The sequence below is a fragment of the Manis javanica genome, chromosome 10 (assembly GCF_040802235.1).
Source record: "Manis javanica isolate MJ-LG chromosome 10, MJ_LKY, whole genome shotgun sequence".
NCBI lineage: Eukaryota > Metazoa > Chordata > Mammalia > Pholidota > Manidae > Manis > Manis javanica.
Genome location: NC_133165.1, coordinates 52,505,257 through 52,523,964, shown reverse-complemented (window position 1 = coordinate 52,523,964; position 18,708 = coordinate 52,505,257). Strand labels below are relative to the sequence as shown.

Here is an 18,708-nt window from a genome sequence, read left to right as displayed (position 1 = left end):
AATAGCCTCTTCAACAGCTGGTGTTGGCAAAACTGGACAGCTACATGAAAGAGAATGAAACTGGATCATTGTCTCACCCCATACATGAAAGTAAATTCGAAGTGGATCAAAGACCTGAATGCAAGCCATGAAACCATAAAACTCTTAGAAAAAAAAATCATAGGCAAAAATCTCTTGGACATAAACATGAGCGACTTCTTCATGAACATATCTCCCATGCAAGGGAAACAAAAGCAAAAATGAAAAAGTGGTACTATATCAAGCTGAAGAGCTTCTGTACAGCAAAGGACACCATCAATAGAACAAAAAGGTACCCTACAGTATGGGAGAATATATTCATAAATGATAGATCCAATAAAGGGTTGACATTCAAAATATATAAAGAGCTCATGCACCTCAACAAACAAAAAGCAAATAATCCAATTAAAAAATGGGCAGAGGAGCTGAACAGACAGTTCTCCAAAGAAGAAATTTAGATAGCCAACAGACACATGAAAAGATACTCCACATCACTAGTCATCAGAGAAATGCAAATTAAAACCACTATGAGGTATCACCTCACACCAGGAAGGATCGCCACCATCCAAAAGACAAACAACAACAAATGTTGGCGAGATTGTAGAGAAAGGGAACCCTCCTACACTGCTGGTGGGTATGTAAATTAGCCCGACCATTGTGGAATGCAGTAAGGAGGTTCCTCAAAAAGCTCAATATAGAGATACCATTTGACCCAGGAATTCCACTCCTAGGAATTAACCCTAAGAATGCAGCAGCCAATTTGTAAAGGACAGATGCACCCCTAGGTTTACCACAGTACTATTTACAATAGCCAAGAAATGGAAGCAACATAAGTGTCTATCAGTAGATGAATGAATAAAGAAGATGTGGTACATATACACAATGAAATAGTATTCAGCCATAAGAAGAAAACAAATCCTACCATTTGCAACAGCATGGATGGAGCTAGAGGGTATTATGCTCAATGAAATAAGCCAGGCGGAGAAAGACAAGTACCAAATGATTTCACTCATCTGTGGAGTATAAGAACAAAGAAAAACTGAAGGAACAAAACAGCAGCAGAATTACAGAACCAAAGAATGGACTAATAGTTACCAAAGAAAAAGGGACAGGGAGGATGGGTGGGAAGGGAGGGATAAGGGCAGGGAAAAAGCAAGGGGGCCTTACGATTAGCATGTGTAATGTGGGGGGGGGGGGAGGAGACATGCAGAGGGCTGTGCAACACCAAGAAGACAAGTAGTGATTCTACAGCACCTTACTATGCTGATGAACAGTGACTGTAATGGGGTGTTGAGGGGGGACTTCGTGAAGGTGAACCCTAGTAAACATAATGTTCTTCATGTAATTGTAGATTAATGATAACAAAATAAAATAAAGAAAAAAAAAATAAAATACCTAGGAATAAACCTAACCAAGGAAGTGAAAGACCTATACCCCAAAAAGTACATGACATTTTTAAGAGAAATTAAAGAGGACACTCAGAAATGGAAACTCATCCCATGCTCTTGGCTAGGAAGAATTAATATTGTCAAAATGGCCATCTTGCCTAAAGGAATCTACAGATTCAGTGCAATCCCTATCAAATTACCAACAGAATTCTTCAACGAACTGGAACAAACAGTTCTAAAATTCATATGGAACCACCAAAGATCCCGAATAGCCTAATCAATTCTGAGAAAGAAGAATAAAGTGGGAGGGATCTCGCTCCCCAACTTCAAGCTCTACTGCAAAGCCACAGTAATCAAGACAATTTGGTACTGGCACAAAAACAGAGCCACAGACCAGTGGAACAGAATAGAGTCTCCAAACATTAACCCAAACATATATGGTTAATTAATATACAATAAAGGAGCCATGGACATACAATGGGGAAATAATAGCCTCTTCAACAGCTGGTGTTGGCAAAACTGGACAGCTACATGAAAGAGAATGAAAGTGGATCATTGTCTAACCCCATACATGAAAGTAAATTTGAAGTGGATCAAAGACCTGAATGTAAGCCATGAAACCATAAAACTCTTAGAAAAAAACATAGGCAAAAAATCTCTTGGACATAAACATGAGCGACTTCTTCATGAACATCTCTCTCCATGCAAGGGAAACAAAAGCAAAAATGAACAAGTGGGACTATATCAAGTTGAGAAGCTTCTGTACAGCAAAGGACACCATCAACAGAACAAAAAGGTACCCTACAGTATGTTAGAATATATTCATAAATGACAGATCCAATAAAGGGTTGACATCCAAAATATATAAAGAGCTCATGCACCCCAACAAACAAAAAGCAAATAATCCAATTAAAAAATGGGCAGAGGAGCTGAACAGACAGTTCTCCAAAGAAGAATTTCAGATGGCCAACAGACACATGAAAAGATGCTCCACATTGCTAGTCATCAGAGAAGTGCAAATTAAAACCACAATGAGATATCACCTCACACCAGTAAGGATCACCACCGTCCAAAAGACAAACAACAACAAATGTTGGCGAGATTGTGGAGAAAGGGGAACCCTCCTACACTGCTGGTGGGAATGTAAATTAGTTCTACCATTGTGGAAAGCAGTATGGAGGTTCCTCAAAAATCTCGAAATAGAAATACCATTTGACCCAGGAATTCCACTTCTAGGAATTTGCCCTAAGAATACAGCAGCCCAGTTTGAAAAAGACAGATGCACCCCTATGTTTATCGCAGCACCATTTACAATAGCCAAGAAATGGAAGCAACTTAAGTGTCCATCAGTAGATGAATGGATAAAGAAGATGTGGTACATATACACAATGGAATATTATTCAGCCATAAGAAGAAAACAAATCCTACCATTTGCAACAGCATGGATCGAGCTAGAGGGTATTATGCTCAGTGAAATAAGCCAGGCAGAGAAAGACAAGTACCAAATGATATCATTCATCTGTGGAGTATAAGAACAAAGGAAAAACTGAAGGAACAAAACAGCAGCAGAATCACAGAACCCAAGAATGGACTAACAGTTACCAAAGGGAAAGGGACTAGGGAGCATGGGGGTGAAGGGAGGGAGAAGGGGTCAAGTAGAAAGGGGGTCTTACGATTAGTATGTATAATGTGGGCGGAGGGCTGTGCAACACAGAGAAGACAAATAGTGATTTTACAGCATCTCACTACACTGATGGACAGTGACTAATGCAGTATGTAGGGGGGACTTGGTGAAGGGGGGAGTCTAGTAAACATAATGTTGGTCATGTAATTGTAGATTAATGATACCTAAAAAAAGGCACACATTTTTGAAAATTGTGAAAATGTACTTAAGTAGGTAAATTAAGTCATTGGCTGAAAATAAATTTTTAAAAGCAAAGTAACTATGAAATACCTAAATTTTATAAAATTGTGAAAATCAACTGAAAGCACACAAAAACTCAATACAGGAATATAAATACACATTTTTAAACCCATTTGCTTTTGGACAATTTACGTGAGGAAAACAATTAAATATGCACAAAAACTGCCAAAGTAGTTATGATTAGCTACTGGCATTGGGAATTTTTAAAGCTAAAACATTGCAAAATAGGCAGCAGTGTGAAAATAAGTTGCAAGACTATGGTAGGTCGATAAAGGTTCCCAGTATTTTGGATATTGTCCTAAAAGTCTTCATTTTATCTGGTTTTGATCAGTTCTTCTGGAACTTGCTACTCAATTGTAGACCTGGCAGGACCTCGCCTAGAGAAAGACCCAACCCAGCTAGGACAGGCCTGTTACTACAAAAGAGTTTCTCCCTATAGCATGGAGTCCATGGCCACTTTGTACATGGATACCTTATTCAGGACACCCACCCACATCTATCAGGAAATGTTGCAGCTCACTAATATTGGGAAGCTGAACTGGTCAAACTTTTCCACTCACTTGGCTAATGCAAGGCATACATCAAGACCTCAGAGCTGTGGGGGGACCATAACACACTAATAGATCTTTGCTGTTATACTCTGGGATATCAGGTGACCTGCCAAGCCAACTCTGGTCCTAAAGTTTCAGCTACCAACTAAGTGCCTGTCTAGGTGGAAAAATCTAATGATGGCTGATGCTAGGGGAGAGGCACAGGAGGAGCTGAGACATTCAATGCAACTGGTGGAGTCAGAATGAAGGGATAAACTTCAGAAGTCACTGAATCTGTTCCTTACTCTCATCTATTGAATATTGAAGGCCTGCCTGGCAATGGGGGCTTGAAAAGTGGCATGGAACCTTTAAGCCCATTATCATGTGATTAGCTCCAAAAGGAGTGAGCTTTCAGGGCCCCTGTTTTAGTCACAGCTTATTTCCTGAATTCTCTACTTATCTACCTACCCAGCCTATTTCTGGTTGCCTAATTTTCTGTCTCTGACCTTGCTCCCACCCCTGATATCTGATGCCAACCTATCCTCAACTGCACCAGGGACCCTGCTGATTTCCGGACCTTCTGGGAAACACCTTGATCCTTTCTAGCTGACCCCTGGTGTCCTTTCCTGCTGTGAGCCTGGGTCCTTGGCATTGCCACTGTCTTTGCCCCAGCCCTCCATGGAAAATATATACTGTTAAATTCCATGTGTAATATGTTTTTCATTATTCTGTAGACATTCTTTCTGGCTAGCCTATTTCTATTTGACTTCCATATTTAGGAATTATTCTCTATCTGACTTACATAGTTAGTGAATGAATCATTTGAGTAATTCTGTTTCAGTGAAGTACCATTTAAAAGTATGTGTTGGACTGCCAACAGATGATAAAGTGGAGACGAATCCGTTCTTTTACCTCCCCTCTGATGGGGTCTGGGCTGCTGACAACAGCTGACTCTGCAACTGCAGGATGCTCCATCAGGACACTTTCTACCTCAAATGGCCCAATTCGGAGACTGGAAAATAAAACATATGAACATATGACAGAAATTTATAAAGGCAAGTAGCAGGTTCACTCCAGAACACTGATGATCAGTTAACATAGACATGTACAGATGAAAAAGAAAATTACCCAGAGGATAATATGATATCATCTGATATTGCAACAAACCAGAAATATCCATCTTCATCCATATAGCCCCTGTCCCCAGTGATGTAGAAATTGCCTCATAGAGTTGAAGCTGTTTTTATAGGATCATTCTAATACTGTTATTGTGAACATGACTCTTCTGTTTAGCTGGATTTTTTAAATGTTCAAGGAGAAAGAAGTGTTTGGTTCCTTTGGAGAAGCCTTAGAATGAAGAGGAGCCAGCACATTAAACAAGGATGAAATTCCACCATTGAGCTAGCCCAATATAAGAAAGGTAACTATAGTTACAAAGCCCAGGCATTCTTCCATCCTGATAATTTTCTTAGATGAGTCATAAAATAAATATTGCAGGAACTTAGAGCTCAAAGGAGTAGCCTAAATGTCTTTTGCTAAGTGGTTGATATCTAACACTGGTAGGAAAAGAAAGAAGTGAATACTCAGTTAAAAGCACCAATACCTAATAATTCTAAGAAGAGGGTTTTTTTTGTTCTGTTTTTATATTTTGTTTTTACACAAAAACAGAGAATTGGTTCTGTAACTGGCAGTAGGAAAAATGAAGTGTTGTTACATTATGTAACCTAGACCTTTGATGTAAACTTTAATTTGTTCATTGTGGTTAGAGATGAAAATATGTTTGCAAATGGTAGGGAGCTTGGAAGGCCTCTGGTGAAAGAGATGTACTTAATCTCACTGCCAGCCATTCTCTATCCCTGCCACTTCTCCCAAGAAGGAAGACCACTAATAAGATTTCAGGAGAATGATTGGATGCTGTTTGAGAGTGGAGAGGATCAGTGTGTATGGAGAGGGCTATCTTCTCTCCAAGGCTCTCTTCTCCTGACCTTCACGGGCCTGGAGCAGTGATCTAGTCCAGGGGGACCACTGTGCACTTCTCTAGTGAGCATTGGAGCATTTCTTGAGTTCCCTGTCTAAGGAATTACCATTCAGGACAATGAATTCTCTCAAGAAAAGGTTGTCCTAAGTGCCCTTTCGAGGCAACAAGGAATAGTTATCAAGCACTTTTTGAGAAATAAATAGCAAACAAGAGGTTATTTAGTAAGTCTCTTACTACATAATGAGTAAAAAAGGCCAAATAGTCGGTTAGGTAGAACTCGAATGCCAATATCTCCTTCTTGTTCAGAAGGTAGAACATTGCCATTTACATCTAAAATCTAGAATAAAACAGAACAATTTATATAAGGGAGTTTTTATTTAATGCCATATTTAAGTCTTTAGTTTGTATCTTTTTTTGTTGCCATTTAAGAATGCAGACTTCAAGAAAACATTAAGTATAGTTTAAATTCCTAAGAGAAATGTGTTCATTTAAATTCCTATTGCAAAAAACAGAGTGCAGGTTAGCAAAATGTGAAGGAATAAAAATTTTCTTTAATTCTACCATTTAGCAATGATCACATTTTGGTGATCTCTTTTGAGAATATATAGATATAGGACAATATAAGACCACTTTATAATGCACTGTTGTACAACCTGCTTTTATCAACATTTTATTTTTATTTTAGCAATACATCTCGATTATCTTGTTCTCTCATGTAAATAGTTCATTACTGGTTTCAAACTCTGTTTAACTGTGGAACAAACAAAACTTTATTTCAGAAGCCCAATGTAAGTAAGCAGGAAAAGGGGAATGTTCTCTGGTTAAGGCAGTGGTAGGTAAGCCAAAGCCTTGCTCTCTTGCCCTCTCCCCAATCTTCCTTATTCCCTGAAGTACCTAATAGAAGCTAGCATTTATTACCCACTCCCAGTAATAAATGTTACAGCTCTAATACTTCACATGTATTATTTTTTTACTCCTCTATAACAGTCCTATCTGGTTATAACTATTATTGTATTCATTTTATATATGATGAAACCGAGGTGTAGAGAGTTCAAGCAACACATTACATGATTGAGCTGGAACTCAAATCCCAGCAATCACACTCCAGATCCTATACTTTGCACCATTGTACTTTCTTGTGGAGTCTCCAGAGTTCAATCCAATTTTTAAAAATCCAAATTAGCATTCCTCAGGTTGATTGCTTGTGACGTATACCTGATTTTGCTCTAAATAACTTTAGTCTGTTTCTAAGTATGAACTCCCTACTCTACCTTTATATACATCCAGCAAGAACCCTCAAACCTGAGACATGGCTTGTTTGGAAAATAAGGGAATAATATCTTATCTGGTACTTCCCAGAAAGAAAAGGGCTATGTTCCCAATGAGAAGCTTGAAAGGCAAAGGAATTCTAAATGTAAACCCTAGCTTTTAAGTTCTTGCAAATACAAATAGAGTGCAGTCATCTAAAGATATGCTTGGCTCCAGTATCAAGGAATTACTGATGGAGAGGAGATATTTTAAGAGTTCCAAACACTTATCACAGACTACTCTTTAATAGATGGGAAAAAGACAAATGTCCTGTCTCTGGAGAGAATCATGATCCTCATTGTTCGAAGTGTTTAAATGTGAAAATCATCAGCTTTGAGCTTTGAAGTTGTGAGAATCTGTATTCAGTTGGTTGGAGCAGAATCCCAGATGCCAGAATGTCATTGCAGATGCTCTTAGCTAGACAACAAGAGACCCAATAATAAGAGCTCTTGGGAGAGTTAAAAATGAAGGTAGCTACATTAGGGAAGGGCAAATCAAAAGTACAACAAGATATACACCCATTAAAATAGCTACTTTAAAAAAATAGAATATAAGTGTAGGCAAGGATAAAGAGAAATTAGAAATTTTATGTACTATTGGTAGGAATGTAAAATGGTATAGCTGCTATGCAAAACAGTATGGCAGAGAAAAGAGAACAAAGAACAAAATGTGGTATATCCATACAAGTGAATATTATTCAGCTTTAAAAAGGAAGGAGGGAGCCAAGATGGCAGCGTGAGTAGAGCAGAGGAACTCTCCTCCCAAAACCACATAGAATTATGAAAATATAACAAAGACAACTTCCTAAAATAGAGACCAGAGGACAAAGGACAACATCCAGACCACATCCACACCTGCGAGAACCCAGCACCACACAAAGGGGGTAAGATACAAGCCCTGGCCCAGCGGGACACGAGTGCCCCTCCCCACGGCTCCCGGCGGGTGGAAAGAAACTGGAGTGATTTTTTTCTTTTTTGTTGGCGAGTGCTTTTTGGAAGTCTTAAAGGGTCAGGGACCCTAATACCAGGGAAACAGGGCAGAAAGACTGGTGAGCGGGTGCCTAAGACCAGCGCCTGAGGACAAAGAATATCGTGCGTTTCTCCCTTTTTTTTTTTTCTGGTGAGTGCTTTTTGGAAGCCTTAAAGGGACAGGGAACCCAATACTAGGGAAACAAGGCAGCAAGACCGGTGAACAGGTGCCTGAGACCGGTACCTAAGGACAAAGAAAATTGCGCATTTTTTTCCTTTTTTTTTTTCCTCTTTAGTTATTGCTGTTGTTGTTTTGGTTTGGATAGTGCTTTTTGGAAGTCTTAAAAGGGAAGGACAGGACACAGCCCAGAGGCAGGGAATCTGGGGATCTCTGGGCACTCTAACCCCCTGAGCAACAGGAAGCATGGAGGCCCATTACAGAGATAAATAGCCTCCCGGCCACTCCCCATTCAATGTGGCTCCACCACTTTGGAGAAGCAGCCCCAGCCAGGCCATGCCCACAGCAACAGCATATATAAACTCCATAGCAACTGGGCAGGTAGCAGAAGCCCTGTCTGTGCAGAGCTGCCAAGCATAAGCCACTAGAGGTCGCTATTCTCCCAGGAGAGGAAGGCCACAAACCAACAAGAAGGAAAGCTCTTCCAGTTGTCACTTGTACCAGCTCTGCAAACTATCTCTATCACCATGAAAAGGCAAAACTACAGGCAGACAAAGATCACAGAGACAACACCTGAGAAGGAGACAGACCTAACCAGTCCTCCTGAAAAAGAATTCAACATAAAAATCATGAACATGCTGACAGAGATGCAGAGAAAATGCAAGAGCAATGGGATGAGATGCAGAGAAAAATGCAAGAGCAATGGGATGAAGTCTGGAGGGAGAACACAGATGTGAAGAAGGAGATCACAGAAGTGAAACAATCCCTAGAAGGATTTATAAGCAGAATGGATAAGATGCAAGAGGCCATTGAAGGACAAGAAACCAGAGAACAGGAACGTATATAAGCTGACATAGAGAGAGATAAAAGGATCTCCAGGAAAGAAACAACACTAAGAGAACTATGTGACCAATCCAAAAGGAATAATATTCGTATTATAGGGGTACCAGAAGAAGAAGAAAGAGGAAAAGGGATAGAAAGTCTCTTTGAAGAAATAATTGCTGAAAACTTCCCCAAACTGGGGGAGGAAATAATCAAACAGACCACGGATTTACACAGAACCACCAACAGAAAGGATCCAAGGAGGACAACACAAAGACACATAATAATTCAAATGGAAAGGATCAAGGACAAGGAAAGAGTTTTAAAGGCAGCTAGAGAGAAAAAGGTCACCTATAAAGGAAAACCCATCAGGCTAACATCAGACTTCTCAACAGAAACCCTACAGGCCAGAAGAGAATGGCATGAGATATTTAATGCAATGAAACAGAAGGGCCTTGAACCAAGGATACTGTATCCAGCACGACTATCATTTAAATATGATGGCGGGATTAAACAGTTCCCAGACAAGCAAAAGCTGAGGGAATTTGCTTCCCACAAACCACCTCTACAGGGCATCCTACAGGGACTGCTCTAGATGGGAGCACTCCTAAAAAGAGCACAGAACAAAACACACAACATATGAAGAATGGAGGAGGAGGAATAAGAAGGGAGAGAAAAAAAGAATCTCTAGACAGTGTATATAACAGCTCAATAAGTGAGCTAAGTTAGGCAGTAAGATACTAAAGAAGCTTACCTTGACCCTTCGGTAACCATGAATCTAAAGCCTGCAATGGCAATAAGTACATATCTCTCAATAGTCACCCTAAATGTAAGTGGACTTAATGCACCAATCAAAAGACACAGAGTAATAGAATGGATAAAAAAGCAAGACCCATCTATATGCTGCTTACAAGAAACTCACCTTAAACCCAAAGACAAGCACAGACTAAAAGTCAAAGGAGGGAAAAACATTTCAGGCAAACAACAGTGAGAAGAAAGCAGGGATTGCAGTACTAATATCAGACAAAATAGACTTCAAAACAAAGAAAGTAACAAGAGATAAAGAAGGACACTACATAATGATAAAGGGCTCAGTCCAACAAGAGGATATAACCATTCTAAATATATATGCACCCAACACAGGAGCACCAGCATTTGTGAAACAAATACTAACAGAACTAAAGAGGGAAATAGACTGCAGTGCATTCATTGTAGGAGACTTCAACACACCACTCACCCCAAAGGATAGATCCACCGGGCAGAAAATAAGTAAGGACACACAGGCACTGAACAACACACTAGAACAGATGGACCTAATAGACATCTATAGAACTCTACATCCCAAAGCAACAGGATATACATTCTTCTCAAGTGCACATGGAACATTCTCCAGAATAGACCACATACTAGCTCACAAAAAGAGCCTCAGTAAATTCCAAAATATTGAAATTCTACCAACCAATTTTTCAGACCACAAAGGTATAAAAGTAGAAATAAATTCTACAAAGAAAACAAAAAGGCTCACAAACACATGGAAGCTTAACAACATGCTACTAAATAATCAATGGATCAGTGAACAAATCAAAATAGAGATTAAGGAACATATAGAAACAAATGACAACAACAACACAAAGCACGAACTTCTGTGAGATGCAGCAAAAGCAGTCTTAAGAGGAAAGTATATAATAATCCAGGCACACTTGAAGAAGGAAGAACAATCCCAAATGAATAGTCTAACATCACAATTATCGAAACTGGAAAAAGAAGAACAAATGAGGCCTAAAGTCAGCAGAAGGAGGGACATAATAAAGATCAGAGAAGAAATAAACAAAATTGAGAAGAATAAAACAATAGCAAAAATCAACAAAACAAAGAGCTGGTTCTTTGAGAAAACAAACAAAATAGATAAGCCTCTACCCAAACTTATTAAGAGAAAAAGAGAATCAACACAAATCAACATTATCAGAAATGAGAATTGAAAAATTACGACAGACTCCACAGAAATACAAAGAATTATTAAAGACTATTATGGACACCTATATGCCAACAAGCTGGAAAACCTAGAAGAAATGGACAACTTCCTAGAAAAATACAACCTCCCAAGACTGACCAAGGAAGAAACACAAAAGTTAAACAATCCAATTACGAGCAAAGAAATTGAAATGGTAATCAAAAAACTACCCAAGAACAAAACCCCGGGGCCAGACGGATTTACCTCGGAATTTTATCAGACACACAGAGAAGACATAATATCCATTCTCCTTAAAGTGTTCCAAAAAACAGAAGAGGAGGGAATGCTCCCAAACTCATTCTATGAAGCCAACATCACCCTAATACCAAAACCAGGCAAAGACCCCACCAAAAAAGAAAATTACAGACCAATATCCCTGATGAATGTAGATGCAAAAATACTCAATAAAATATTAGCAAACAGAATTCTACAGTATATCAAAAGGATCATACACCATGACCAAGTGGGATTCATCCCAGGGATGCAAGGATGGTACAACATTCGAAAATCCATCAACATCATCCACCACATAAACAAAAAGAAAGACATAAACCACATGATCATCTCCATAGATGATGAAAAAGCATTTGACAAAATTCAACATCCATTCATGATAAAAACTCTCAGCAAAATGGGAATAGAGGGCAAGTACCTCAACATAATAAAGGCCATATATGATAAACCCACAGCCAGCATTATACTGAACAGCGAGAAGCTGAAAGGATTTCCTCTGAGATCGGAACCAGACAGGGATGCCCACTCTCCCCACTGTTATTTAACATAGTACTGGAGGTCCTAGCCACGACAATCAGACAAAACAAAGAAATACAAGGAATCCAGATTGGTAAAGAAGTTAAACTGTCACTATTTGCAGATGATATGATACTGTACATAAAAAACCCTAAAGACTCCTCTCCAAAACTACTAGAACTGATATCGGAATACATCAAAGTTGCAGGATACAAAATTAACACACAGAAATCTGTAGCTTTCCTATACACTAACAATGAACCAATAGAAAGAGAAATCAGGAAAACAATTCCATTCACCATTGCATCAAAAAGAATAAAATACCTAGGAATAAACTTAACCAAAGAAGTGAAAGACTTATACTCTGAAAACTACAAGTCACTCTTAAGAGAAATTAAAGAGGACACTAACAAATGGAAACTCATCCCCTGCTCATGGCTAGGAAGAATTAATAACGTCAAAATGGCCATCCTGCCCAAAGCAATATACAGATTTGATGCAATCCCTATCAAATTACCAGCAACATTCTTCAATGAATTGGAACAAATAATTCAAAAATTCATATGGAAGCACCAAAGACCCCGAATAGCCAAAGCAATCCTGAAAAAGATGAATAAAGTAGGGGGAATCTCTCTCCCCAACTTCAAGCTCTACTACAAAGCCATAGTAATCAAGACATTTTGGTACTGGCATAAGAACAGAGCCACAGACCAGTGGAACAGATTAGAGACTCCAGAAATTAACCCAAACATATATGGTCAATTAATATTTGATAAAGGAGCCATGGACATACAATGGGGAAATGACAGTCTCTTCAACAGATGGTGCTGGCAAAACTGGACAGCTACATGTAGGAGAATGAAACTGGACCATCGGCTCACCCCAAATACAAAGGTAAACTCAAAATGGATCAAAGACCTGAATGTAAGTCATGAAACCGTTAAACTCTTGGAAAAAAACATAGGCAAAAACCTCTTAGACATAAACATGAGTGACCTCTTCTTGAACATATCTCCCCGGGCAAGGAAAACAACAGCAAAAATGAGCAAGTGGGACTATATTAAGCTGGAAAGCTTCTGTACAGTGAAAGACACCATCAATAGAACAAAAAGGAACCGTACAGTATGGGAGAATATATTTGAAAATGACAGGTCTGATAAAGGCTTGATGTCCAGAATATATAAAGAGCTCACATGCCTTAACAAACAAAAAACAAATAACCCAATTAAAAAATGGGCAGAGGAACTGAACACACAGGTCTCCAAAAAAGTAATACAGATGGCCAACAGACACATGAAAAGATGCTCCACATCGCTAATTATCAGAGAAATGCAAAATAAAACTACAATGAGGTATCACCTCACACCAGTAAGGATGGCTGCCATCCAAAAGACAAACAACAACAAATGTTGGCGAGGCTATGGAGAAAGGGGAACCCTCCTACACTGCTGGTGGGAATGTAAATTAGTTCAACCATTGTGAATGCAGTATGGAGGTTCATCAAAGTTCTCAAAACAGACTTACCATTTGACCCAGGAATTCCACTCCTAGGAATTTACCCTAAGAACGCAGCCATCAAGTTTGAGAAAGACAGGTGCACCCCTATGTTTATTGCAGCACTATTTACAATAGCCAAAAATTGGAAGCAACCTAAATGTCCATCAGTAGATGAATGGATAATGAAGACGTGGTACATATACACAATGGAATACTACTCAGCCATAAGAAGTGGAAAAATCCAACCATTTGCAGCAACATGGATGGAGCTGGAGAGTATCATGCTCAGTGAAATAAGCCAAGCGGAGAAAGAGAAATACGAAATGATTTCACTCATCTGAGGAGTATAAGAACAAAGGAAAAACTGAAGGAACAAAACAGCTGCAGAATTACAGAACCCAAAAATGGACTAACAGGTACCAAAGGGAAAGGAACTGGGGAGGATGGGTGGGCAGGAAGGGATAAGGGGGGGGGGAAGAAGAAGGGGGAATTAAGATTAGCATGCATGGGGGGGAGGGAGAAAGGGGAGGGTTGTACAACACAGAAGACAAGTAGTGATTCTACAACATTTTGCTAAGCTGATGGACAGTAACCATAATGTGGTTTTTAGGGAGGACCTGATATGGGGAGTGCATAGTAAACATAGTATTCTTCATGTAAGTGTTGATTAAAGATTTAAAAAAAAAGAAAGAAAGAAAGAAAGAAAAGGGGTATTACTCCTTGATAGGATAAAACTATTGGTAAATCAAAGATCAACGCATGCTTTAAACATCCTTAATGTTGATCACTTAAAGGGTGTCAGATGATCAGCTATGGAGGTACTCTTTTCTGATAATATTCCTTTCTCTTAATAATAAAAAAAAAAAGCAGTTCCTGTGTGCTGACCTCCAATGAGTTCTACACAGTGGTATAGAGGGCATGTCAAAGTGTGGGCAAAGGGTCTGTTTGTTTCTATGCAGAAGATCAAGGCCTAGCTTGGCTACCCAGAAAATGAACTAAGATACGATATGAGGAGGAGCTTCCGGCATCAGCACTCTCTGGAGGACTTGTGCCGGGGTACGATCATCAAAAAGCCTCCACAGGGTTCCGGACGATGCTGCGGTTGTGGCTGCATCCACCCCACCGTTTCCTGGACTTGCCATTGGAATGAGGAGGGAGATATCTAGGCTGGCATGTGCATACAGTGAGACAATGAATTTGACCGGATCTGTACTGTTGGAACTCAACCAGGAGTTGGGAAGGGTGCAAGTTGTAGCACTCCAAAATCTTATGACTATAGACTATCTACGGTTAAAAGAATATATGGGATGTGAACAGATCCCAGAAAATGGCTGCTTTAATTTGTCTGATTTCTCTCAGACTGTTCAAGCACAGCTGGACAATATCCATCATATCATAGACAAATTTTCACAAATGCCTAGGGTGCCTAAATGGTTTTCTTGGCTTCACTGGAGATGGCTGGTAATTATAGAGTTGCTTTGTTTATGTCACTGTATTCCTATTATGTTAATATGTGAGCGCAAGTTAGTAGTTTAAAACCTATACATGCTTAAGATACTCTACAAGAAGATATGTCAAAGAAATAATCAATCCTCCCATGTTTTCTTCCATATGCTACCTCTATAGCTTTTCTTCTTCCTTCCTAATTACAACCCTTAAATAGAATTCATGCCTCATATTGAATTTACCGAGCATCATAATTCCTCCAGGTCGTAAAGATACCTCGAGACAAGTGCTGGGCATAGAAGCCACAGGGCATAAATCTGAAAAGAAGTAAAAAGCTAACCTTTTCAAACAACAAGGCTTCTCTCTCACTTACCAACTTTACATTTCCCTGTATGGCTCCGGAAGATGACTGGTTAGCCAGAGACGGGTAAGATTCCTCAAGGGAGGAACAACCTAAGACTGGCACAGTCGCAGGGGGGCCATCAGGTGAGAAATTGGGGATCAACAGAGGTGAGGCTCAGAACCTCACCCCTCCCATGTTTTGAGAGAAATCTTCTGCATCTGTGGATGTTTTGCTGCCCTTGTCTAGCTTGGATTAATACTTAGTCCATAGGCACACACCTGATCATCTACATTTGCCCTCTTACAGCACTAAACTATGTTTTCTACCTTTATCTTGCATCTATCTACCACTTCAGCATTTTATTAAAAATAAAAATAATAATAATAATAAAGGGAGAAATGTGGGATCCACATATAAATCAAGTATAAAATTCAAACGAATATTCATATTTGACCTGATTGTTTATAGTTCATAATGCGTGATCAAAACCGAAAGTTTCTGTAATGAATGCCCTTGTACTGTTCACCATGTAAGAATTTATTCACTATGTAAGATTTCGTTCACCATGTAAGAACTTGTTCGTTATGCTTCAGAAGATTGGAGACTGACGAGAATTAGGCTTGAGATGGATTAATGATTGTGCATTGAGCATTGACCCCCCTATACAGAATTTTATTGTTGTTAACAACCATTTGATCAATAAATATGAGAGATGCCCTCTCAAAAATAATTAATTAATTAATTAAAACTAATTTAAATACTATTTGAAAATTAGTTCCTTTATCATGTTAGCTATATTTCAAGTGCTTGAAAGCCACATGTGGCTAGTGGCTACCACATAGAGTACAGACACAAAAATTTCTGTCATCACAGAACATTCTTGGGGACAGAGCTGATCTACACAGATAATAGCTCAGAAGTGGAATGATATGAAACATTTAAAATATAGGAAAATTGAGGGGAAGAGTTCTCAACTTAAGCTTTTCCCAATATTTCAGGTTTAATAAAGTGTTACCTATCACCTAAGGGCTGTGGAAGGGGAAGAGTTAATACAGATCCCTTGGCAATTCTCTAGGAGGCTCTAGGAGAAGAGGCTGCTCTTTAGAACAGAAATAAGCCCTTAAGTCTTCAGATGTCATTCTGTTTGGCAGTGGGGATTTGAGTAGAAAAGGAACCACCCCTCTCTGCTGTTTATTGGCAAGTCAGCCTGCATATTTGGCAATTACCTCCCTTTTTCCAGAATTAGTATCAGGTTTCCTTCACCTGAACGGAGAAGTTTAGCAGACAACACTAAGTTTCCAGTGTTGTAACTTCTCTCTTTGTTTTTAATTTTTTGGAGAATGTTTACAAGTGGTTCAAAAAACAACAAAGGTCCACAGTGAAAAATCTACCTTCCACCCCCATCTCTCACTGCCCAGTTTCATCCATCTCTACTCCCTTAGGAAACCACTGTGATTATTTCCATGCAGATCTTTTCAGGGTTTCTTTATGTGTATTCAAGCAAATGATTATAGATTCTTATATCTCCACCACTTTTATGCAACGGGTAGCCTAGAATATATACTGTTCTGCCCATTAAAATTTCATTTTACAATAAATTTTTGGAGGGCTTTCCTATCAAAATACTGAGGGACTTCCTCATTTTTGTTGTTTTTAAACAGCTGCATGGCATTCCAATGAACAGCTGCACCATAATTTAAGTCAGTCCCCTACTGGCCATCATTTGGATTGTTTCAATTATTTTGCAATTAAGATGAAATTTTGAAACTATTTCATTCACCACATTTGGAATCCTTCAAAAATATGTTAAAAAGAAAATTGACTAGTCATGTGGAGCTTAAAATAAGCCTACGAATTCTGTTCCAACAAAAAGAAAATAACAACATCCTCCTCATTTAAACCATAATTTTGCCTTCTCCCCAGTGAAGTTCTTTTCCTGTCATTTCAGGGATCTTAGCATTTCACAGTGTCCATTTTGCAGGTTTCCAATTCTCCTTGCAGGTGAAAGAGCTAACTTTCCAAGCATGAGTCCAGATTTTTATGCCGAGCCACAGGAAACTTCTAAAAAAGACAGTACTGCTGCTAGTCAGATAGACTTTTGAAAGTACTTAAGGTCTCATTCAAAATGCAGGCTCTACATTCCTATAAACAGCAGTGCGAAGGGGTTTTAGTCTCCATAATTACCTCCCCCACCAAGTAATCCAAGTAGTAACAATGGCTTAGCATATATAGCCTTCAAGCAAGATGAAGCCCCTACTGTCTCCCAGCCCTAGTAAGACCCTGCCTTAAACTTCTATACAGGATTTTTGGAGCTGCCTTGACAACCTGATGGAGAAAAGTGGCTGCTCCCAGGTTATGTCCTTGTGTTTGCATATATTTATTTCCCAGAGTTTCCTAGAGGTATTTTGCATACTTTCTGGGTGATGCAGAAGATTGATTCCTATCTGCCACTGAGTAGGGTGAGAAGCTAAGTAGACAATACAGTGAAAAACTCAGCGCAACTCACACAATTTTTTCCAAAATATTTAATCAAGTTAATACACATAGTTTTTTAAAAAATTAAATAACACCAAAAGACTTAAAGTGAAAAATCGAGCTGCTGTTTACGACCTTTTGCGTACAGACTTCTGGTCACTTACTAGACAAGAGTACACAACAACTGAGAAATTCTGACAAACACCTTGGCTACCCAAGACCTCAGTGAGAGAAATTTGGTTGATTGGTATTGTTTGCTTGTTTGTTATCTTTGCTCAAAGGTGCACATACCAGCCCAGCAAACCTTACACAGGAGATAGATTAAGGTTGTACTCACTAAAGTGACAGATTCTGACACAGCTGGAGATGATGGCAGATCTGTTTCCTGGAGTAGCAGCCCTGAAACTTGAACTCTCATATCTGCTTTAGTCGTGTTAGCAGCCAAAACATGAGGGACAAGTGGTGTGACAGTTGAAAGAAGCAGGCTATGCCCTGAGTGCCTTTTCTTGATTGGTGAAGACATTCCAGAGGGAGGAGCAGGATTTTCTGAGTCAAGTATATACTGAAAGTTTACATAATCCCCTGGCATTTCCCTTTCATAGTTAATAATTTACATAAACCTCAAGCTATTTAAAAGTAATTTATTCACAGGAAGGAAAGTGGGTTTGTATGGAGCTGCTGGAGGGGTGAGTCCTATGAAGGGAGAGAAGTTTTCTCTAAAAAGGAAAGAAAAAGGGTGGAAGAAGACATAGAAGAGTTTTAAAATGGAAAGGAAAGAAGTTAAGGGGAAGGTATGGGTTGCCTAGGTCTCAGTGAACCAGTGGTTACATTTATCCGTTGAAATGGTCAAGACTAAACAAACACTATCAGGTTCCCTTCTCTGCTCAAATCCTTCTGTGCTTCCTATTTCATCTGCAAGGGAAATCTCAGATTCCTACATGGACTACAAGGAACGGCATAATCTGGCACAGGGTCCTCTCTGATCCACTGCCCACTCCTCCTCTCCCTTACTCTGCTGCAGCCACATTGATGATTTTTCTCAAACCTACTGAAGGGCCCCCACCAGTAAGAT

At 39.3% G+C, this 18,708-nt stretch overlaps 1 long non-coding RNA gene across 2 annotated transcripts in view; it reads right to left on the bottom strand.

Annotated features, from left to right (window-relative positions):
- LOC118967232 (uncharacterized) overlaps positions 1-18,177 on the bottom strand; it is a 36,133-nt gene extending 17,956 nt beyond the window's left edge. The window contains exons 1-2 of one of the 2 annotated variants that reach the window (XR_005054126.2): positions 17,974-18,177; positions 4,710-4,872 (exon numbers count right to left, since the gene is read on the bottom strand). This is a non-coding gene — a long non-coding RNA (uncharacterized lncRNA). The remainder of the gene's footprint in view (positions 1-4,709; positions 4,873-17,973) is intronic. The other variant, XR_005054125.2, reaches the window with a different exon arrangement.
- Between the last annotated feature and the right edge of the window lie 531 nt (positions 18,178-18,708).